The sequence below is a fragment of the Podarcis vaucheri genome (assembly GCF_965113315.1).
Source record: "Podarcis vaucheri genome assembly, chromosome: 1".
NCBI lineage: Eukaryota > Metazoa > Chordata > Lepidosauria > Squamata > Lacertidae > Podarcis > Podarcis vaucheri.
Genome location: NC_138759.1, coordinates 100,839,279 through 100,848,356, shown reverse-complemented (window position 1 = coordinate 100,848,356; position 9,078 = coordinate 100,839,279).

Here is a 9,078-nt window from a genome sequence, read left to right as displayed (position 1 = left end):
TGCATGTGCAGAAGAGGCGCGCTCGTGCCACCGCTACTTACATTTGCTTCTGGATGCGAATGGGGCTCCGGAACGGATCCTGTTTTCATCCCGATGTACCACTGTAGTAGATAGTAAGCCTGAGAGTAGGGACTATCTTAATGCTAACGCTTGTAAGCACTCTAGGAGCCTTTTTTGGCTGAAGTGTGGGAACAAAACATAAGAAAACATAAGAAATACCTTAAATGTCTTGCATATCGTGTCACTTTATTTTCAGTTCAGAAACATTGTTTCGACATGTCAGAGGCTTAAAGAAGGACATACTTTACTATGCACTGGAATCCCCATACGGGTTCTGATATCCCAGAATGACAACAGGGCTGGAATCCATTTGGAGGGAAGAAGCAGTTGGCACCATCCAAGGAAGAAACGGGCATGGTTAGTACAGGGGTGGGGAATCTGTGATGCTCTACCTGTTGTTGGACTCCCAACTCCCATCATCACCAGTGTGGTCAATGGTCAGGCATGTTTGGAGCTGTAGCCCAGCAACATGGTCATACTTGGTTTAGTTCTTGAATCTATTCTGCTTCAGCCTTGATGAAATGGTCCATAAAATAGTGATCCCTTCTGCTATGGGGAAGCTGAAATGACATATTGTCCTCTTCCATTATTTCCCACCTCCTTGTGCAAATTTTTATTTTTATTTTAAAAAAACAAAACAAAAAACCTTCAATGCTCTTAAGAGAAATGGAGTTGCATGAAAGGGTATAGGTATCTCATGATGTATATGTAACATATTATTACTATTTTCCTTTGAAATGAAAACAACAATGTAGGGAAATACCAGTTGAATATAAAAATGAAATTCAGTCTTAGTGTTTTCTCTGTTTAAGAAAGAAAACAGTACATGTATGGTGTGTTCCTCAGCTTAGTTGCATGAAGCCTGTGGAGTAATTAAGTTTCCTGTTGGAGATGGACATTCTTATTACAGTCCTGCAATTTGTGGTATTTGCAAGACAGTTGTAGCTCTCAAGAATTCACTGGTATCTTAAACAAATAAAATAAAAATAAAACGAGGAACTACATTTAAATTTGTTTCAAACAGGATCCCTGTCTTCTTGAATATGGAAGTTTGCTGGGAAATGAAAAGGGGGAAATTATTCTACATTAGGTCAAGTTGATAAATACCTGTATCACATCCATCCCATATATATGGAGACCATGAGCATGCCTTCCCAAGCTGTGCTTTCAGTGCACTTGAGCAGACTTCAACATCCCCAACCCTCCACATTTGATTAGGGTCTACATGTATAAAATACATCAGGGAAATTGAATTTAAAATTGCTATTAATAGCTCAGGTAAAAGTCAGAAATCAATCATGCAGTCAAGGCCTGTATGCACATAAGTTGGCCCAAAGTGAATTAGATTCCTCGCCCCATGTTCCAAACATACAGATTCCAACTCCCTAAGGAGTGTTTTGTAGCTTCAGGATGAAAGGTGAGTGGTTTCCAAAACCATTGGAAATTGCTACTAAAAATGGCAGATCAATATTTCAAATATAAGGTTCATGCTGGACCTATGATATTTGTTCAGTGGAGTGCTGTGAAAATAATGTGCCCTGAAAGAATGTATTGTGTCGGGCTATAGGTATATCTCTTTTAATGCCTGACATAATAGCAGTGAAGGAGGCACATGAACAGGGGGACATACCAATATAGAAGAAAGGATCTAAGGATGCCATTTCTGATATCACTGGGTATAGGAAAGATCCTTGGCATGCTTTGAAGCCTTGCTCCTGGCTATATTCAAGAATAACATGGAAGACAACGCTGTATTTTAACAATAATTTGTTATGGCCTCCTTTTGCATGTGTCATAACAATTACAGCATCTTAGGTCAAACAAATGCTGTTGTTCTTGTTATATTACTTTATATACTGTTTACTTGCTGAAATGACTCCTAAGCAGTTTACAAATGTGAAATAAATTCTAAAAATATATCAGCACATAATCAAGATATGTATACAATGAAATAATTTCATCAAAACATTAAAAACATCCATAATGAATATGTACAATTAATAACTTTTTTAAAAAATGAAAGATGAGATATTCTTTAGAATGCCTGGGAATTCCAACACAGAGGCCTAGCTGTTTATAACAATAGCTACCCACTAAACAGAATTAGTAAGATAGCCACAGATACAGTTATTCTAAAGACTTATTAATCATATGATTCAGATCACAGGAAAGGTGCATCTCCTCTTGACTATCCATAGTCAAGGTCCCTCATAAATTCATTTACTTTCCACACACCTATATATATGTACTATCAATGCTGTCTTTTTCCAACTGCGTCTATTTACAGCTATCCTACCCTAAATCAGTACACATTGACTAGGATCTCTTTCCCCTGGAAGCACAGGGATTATGCACATAATCTAACATCATCAATTGTAAGAGAATTGTAGATGTTGCCATTTCTCTATTCTTGCATACATCAAATTAATCTTCTGTTTTCAGACTTAACGAGATTGCCATTTGAAGCTATAAGAATTGGCACTAATTATGGAGCTACAACGGTGGCAATTATGGTTTATCACTGAGCCAGCGCTCAGGTACACAGTTTCTTTGGTCAGAGGCACTTTCCAATGAACAAAACCAATAATGTGCTCCCAGGATTTGCTAAGCTGTAGTAGATAGTTATATGTTGCTGGCTTTGACTTAACTGTTTTCGAGGCACATGTGGACGTATGCATATGTTGCCAAAGACAGGGTAATAAGAAAGGGGTGCATATTGTTTACTTTCCTCCTTATACACAGCAAGAAGTGGGGACACTCTTTGTGACAGCACTGGGCCAGGATCTATTTTGCCATAGTGAATTAACCCTTACTGGATTTTCCACTGGTGGAGAGCAGCCTCTCCTTAATCCGATAATTAGTTTATATACAGTGGTACCTTGGGTTAAGTACTTAAAGTTCCGAAGGTCTGTTCTTAACCTGAAACTGTTCTTAACCTGAGGTACCACTTTAGCTAATGGGGCCTTCTGCTGCCACATGATTTCTGTTCTCATCCTGAAGCAAAGTTCTTAACCCAAGGTACTATTTCTGGATTAGCAGAGTCTGTAACCTGAAGCGTAGGTAACCTGAAGTACCACTGTATATATTTGGCACCCACATTACACATTCTCTACAGCCACTTTCTAAAGCTCTTTAGCTTAGAAATAAATCCTATAAATAATAATGTATGAAACGTATGACTTCTGAAAATAATATAATAATACTTCTCATGAGGATTCAGATTTATTCTCTTAGAATGGCAATGGCACCCACATGAGAGGTTTTGGAGCTTAGTTTTGGTGACTTCCCACTGAAAAAAAGCCCAGATTTTAAGTGTGCATACTTTTGAAGATGATTTAGAAACAATTTAATGCAAACCATATTGGTTAAATAGATAACTGGGACCAGGAGTTATGATCATATTACACTGGTGTTTTGCTGACTGTACTTGCTCCTTGTTAATTTCTAAGCTCAATTCCCTGTTCAGGGAAGTTTTTAATGTTTGATGTTTTATCACTTTATTAATTATTATTATTATTATTATTATTATTATTCTGTTGGGAACTGCCCATGGTGGCTGGGGAAACCCAGCCAGGTAGGTGGGGTATAAATAAATTGTTGTTGTTGTTGTTGTTGTTGTTATACTAGTTTGACCTTTAAAGCTCTTCACAGCTCATGACCAGGTTACCTGAAGCAGCCCCTCTGTCTACATGTATCTCATATACAGCTAAGGTCTTCAACAGAGGCTATCCTCTGGGATTTGAAATACATTGGCTGGCTACTAAGAAGGTGATCTTCTTAGCAGGGCGGTACTGCAGAAAACGTATACAGAGACTTGCCTAGTGCCTACCTTGATGTCATTTTTTTCCCCAAGCAAAGAAATAATTCCCCCCCCCCCTGCATTTTAACTTGAAATTTAGGCTGCAATCCAATGTATACTTACTTTGGAGTAAGCACCATTGATCAGAATGGGCATTTCTTCTAAGTGAACAATCCTAAACATACTATTGCAATGTGAATTAATTTTAGCTCTGGTGATGAAGTTATGCTTCTCTGTTACTTTTAGAATCAGATGTCTTTTATGTTTTGATTGCTGCTTTTAAAAATGTTGGTCTTGCATTATAAGCAGTAATGGAAATTATTTGAATGGTGGATTAAACATTCCTCTAGATAAATAAGTTTCCCAGAAGCAGCTGGCTGTCCAAAGTTGGGAAAAAATGCTGCCCTAGATGGATTATGGTGCAATCTGGGAAGGGTATTAAATTTTAAGTGTGAAGCTTTATTTTCTGCACCAGTGCAACATCAGTAATATGTATTCTTTTGGACAATCTAAAATTATATATATATATATATATATATATATATATATATATATATATATATATATAGGTTTTGGTGTCTTCGGGTGTCTTCCCGTGTAAGAGTCGGGGTGTCTGGGCGACGTTTCGACGAGGTCTCACTCGTCATCTTCAGGCTGGTGCTTTCGGCTTCTTGTTACTGGAACAGAGCAGAGTCTGGTGTTTGAGTTCCTATAAATACTGTTGAGGGGTGTGGTGTATAGCCTCCAGCGTTCTGGGCAGAGAGGAAGTTCCTAGATTAGTGTGCCTTTTCTTCTTTTGTTCCTTAATTACTTGAGGGATATCTTGAGTGATTTCATGAGTGATATTCTGAATACCACTGGGTGGGTCATTAAGTGTAGATTAGTTGCTAAAGCTTTCGTGTCTTGACCTCTTGAGCTTGTGAAGAGTTTTTCTGAGAAGATGGCTGTGCTGCATTTAGTTGTGCTCTGGCTTGGCTTCGTGTATAGGGGCGAGCTGTGATTTTGTGCCTTGTGCCAGCCAGATCTGTGTAGGGATTGCAGGGGGGTGCAGCATCCGGAGGTGCCACTATAGTTTGGCTACTGGATGGAGTCTGTAATATGTCTGTGGAGAGGGTCTGGGTTTGGGTCTGGTGTGGTTGATTGGTGACGGCGTTCTGTGTGCCTCTGGTTCTGGTGTCGGTTTTTGTGGGGAGGGCTAATTTCCAGATGTCTGGCAGGCGGGACGTGTCGTCACGCTTGTTCATGTTGTGAGGGTGTTTCTCTATCTCGATGGCTTCCATGATTATTCTCTTGTGGTGATGTTCCATGTTAAAGAGCAATTTGGAATCTGCAAAATTAATTTCGTGTCCTGTTTCTTTCATGTGTTGGAAAAGAGAGGAAGTTTTTTCTTCTTTTTTAACGGCATTCTTGTGTTCTGCGATACGTGCATTTATTCGTCTGTTTGTTTGTCCAATGTACGTGGCTGGGCAGACTTTGCAGGGTATTTCATAGACCCCTTGGTTTTCCAGCTGGATTTTGTCTTTTGGGTTTCTGAGGATATTGGCTATTTTTTGGTTGGTGCAGAAGGCTGTTTTGATATTGTGTTTATGGAGGATTTTGCTAATTTTGTCTGTAGTGCCCTATATATATATATGCTTTCGTAGATTTTCACGGGTACAGGAATGCAGGTTTTGGTGTCTTCGGGTGTCTTCCCGTGTAAGAGTCGGGGTGTCTGTGCGACGTTTCGACGAGGTCTCACTCATCATCTTCAGGCTGGTGCTTTCGGCTTCTTGTTACTGGAACAGAGCAGAATCTGGTGTTTGAGTTCCTATAAATACTGTTGAGGGGTGTGGTGTATAGCCTCCAACGTTCTGGGCAGAGAGGAAGTTCCTAGATTAGTGTGCCTCTTCTTCTTTTGTTCCTTAATTACTTGAGGGATATCTTGAGTGATTTCATGAGTGATATTCTGAATACCACTGGGTGGGTCATTAAGTGTAGATTAGTTGCTAAAGCTTTTGTGTCTTGACCTCTTGAGCTTGTGAAGAGTTTTTCTGAGAAGATGGCTGTGCTGCATTTAGTTGTGCTCTGGCTTGGCTTCGTGTATAGGGGCGAGCTGTGGTTTTGTGCCTTGTGCCAGCCAGATCTGTGTAGGGATTGCAGGGGGGTGCAGCATCCGGAGGTGCCACTATAGTTTGGCTACTGGATGGAGTCTGTAATATGTCTGTGGAGAGGGTCTGGGTTTGGGTCTGGTGTGGTTGATTGGTGACGGCGTTCTGTGTGCCAGGCACACAGAACGCCGTCACCAATCAACCACACCAGACCCAAACCCAGACCCTCTCCACAGACATATTACAGACTCCATCCAGTAGCCAAACTATAGTGGCACCTCCGGATGCTGCACCCCCCTGCAATCCCTACACAGATCTGGCTGGCACAAGGCACAAAACCACAGCTCGCCCCTATACACGAAGCCAAGCCAGAGCACAACTAAATGCAGCACAGCCATCTTCTCAGAAAAACTCTTCACAAGCTCAAGAGGTCAAGACACAAAAGCTTTAGCAACTAATCTACACTTAATGACCCACCCAGTGGTATTCAGAATATCACTCATGAAATCACTCAAGATATCCCTCAAGTAATTAAGGAACAAAAGAAGAAAAGGCACACTAATCTAGGAACTTCCTCTCTGCCCAGAACGTTGGAGGCTATACACCACACCCCTCAACAGTATTTATAGGAACTCAAACACCAGATTCTGCTCTGTTCCAGTAACAAGAAGCCGAAAGCACCAGCCTGAAGATGATGAGTGAGACCTCGTCGAAACGTCGCACAGACACCCCGACTCTTACACGGGAAGACACCCGAAGACACCAAAACCTGCATATATATATATATATATATATATGCAGGTTTTGGTGTCTTCGGGTGTCTTCCCGTGTAAGAGTCGGGGTGTCTGTGCGACGTTTCGACGACACGTCCCGCCTGCCAGACATCTGGAAATTAGCCCTCCCCACAAAAACCGACACCAGAACCAGAGGCACACAGAACGCCGTCACCAATCAACCACACCAGACCCAAACCCAGACCCTCTCCACAGACATATTACAGACTCCATCCAGTAGCCAAACTATAGTGGCACCTCCAGATGCTGCACCCCCCTGCAATCCCTACACAGATCTGGCTGGCACAAGATACAAAACCACAGCTCGCCCCTATACACGAAGCCAAGCCAGAGCACAACTAAATGCAGCACAGCCATCTTCTCAGAAAAACTCTTCACAAGCTCAAGAGGTCAAGACACAAAAGCTTTAGCAACTAATCTACACTTAATGACCCACCCAGTGGTATTCAGAATATCACTCATGAAATCACTCAAGATATCCCTCAAGTAATTAAGGAACAAAAGAAGAAAAGGCACACTAATCTAGGAACTTCCTCTCTGCCCAGAACGTTGGAGGCTATACACCACACCCCTCAACAGTATTTATAGGAACTCAAACACCAGACTCTGCTCTGTTCCAGTAACAAGAAGCCGAAAGCACCAGCCTGAAGATGACGAGTGAGACCTCGTCGAAACGTCGCCCAGACACCCCGACTCTTACACGGGAAGACACCCGAAGACACCAAAACCTACATATATATATATATATATATATATATATATATATATATATATATATATATATATTTAAAATGATTCCTCTGAGTAACAGATGTGGAAAAGGTTAGATTCTAATTGAAAATCCACAAGGATGCTGAGCTTAGATGTTGTTGTTGTTGTTGTTTGTTGAGTCGTTTAGTCGTGTCCGACTCTTCGTGACCCCATGGACCAGAGCACGCCAGGCACTTCTGTCTTCCACTGCCTCCCGCAGTTTGGTCAGACTCATGTTTGTAGCTTCGAGAACACTGTCCAACCATCTCGTCCTCTGTTGTCCCCTTCTCCTTGTGCCCTCCATCTTTCCCAACATCAGGGTCTTTTCCTGGGAGTCTTCTCTTCTCATGAGGTGGCCAAAGTATTGGAGCCTCAGCTTCAGGATCTGTCCTTCCAGTGAGCACTCAGGGCTGATTTCCTGAAGAATGGAGAGGTTTGATCTTCTTGCAGTCCATGGGACTCTCAAGAGTCTCCTCCAGCACCATAATTCAAAAGCATCAATTCTTCGGCGATCAGCCTTCTTTATGGTCCAGTTCTCACTTCCATACATCACTACTGGGAAAACCATGGCTTTAACTATACGAACCTTTGTTGGCAAGGTGATGTCTCTGCTTTTTAAGATACTGGCTGAGCTTCGATAGGAGTTGGCAAATATGCTGTTCATAAAACTTTTCTAGAAAATCTATGCAGATTCTGGATTGCACCCAACTCATTCATTCTCAGAGTAGACCCAATGAAATCAATAGATTGAAGTTAGTCATGCCCATTTATTCCAGTGGGTTTACTCTAAGTAATGTCTCAAGCTCCACAGAGGAACTTAGCTTCTTCTGCAGAGCAACAGCAGTCGGACATGTCTCCGCTTTCTCACTGGCAAGTTCGGCATCAGAGGCAGACACCTCTCTTTCCGCCTTCCTCTGCCTCATTGGTTGGCATAGCGGGGAGAAGGGAAGCCGGCAAAGTTGCTCTACAGAAGCACTGTGACTTCCATCAGCTTGCTCTTCCTCTCACCCACTGGGCTCCACATGTGGAGAACTGGGTACCATGGCATTGTGTAGGCAGAGAGACAGAGGTTGAAAGATGCCTTTGTTCCCTTGGTGATCATCCACCCCTTCTCAAGATGGTACATTCAGCTACCACCAGCACAGTGCCCAAAGGGGAAAAAAGGAGGTGTATAAAGGGAAGTTGATACATCCTCTTGCTCACTAGCGCTGCCTCTGCATGGAAGACGCAGTTGTGAGAACTGCATCTAATTCTCCCTAACTTTGTTGCCCAGAGAGAGCCAGCAGGCAGACCATCCCAGAGCCAAAGAGGCTGGTGATGAGAAGAAGCGACACCTGAACACCGGAAGCTGCCTCATGCTGAGTCAGCACCACTGGTTCATTATTGCCTACTGACCGGAAGCTCTGCAGGGTTTCAGGCAGGAACTCTCCCACTGAACTGCTGCCTTGCCCACTTCAGCTGTCTCCCTCCCTGGGTTGGCAAACGGGCAGAGTTGGCTGCCCCTTTCTTTTTCTGGGCAGCGCCCTTCTGCTCCTTCCTGGGTGGAGATAAGGTGGGACCAACCACCTGGCACACCTAAGGCAACCCT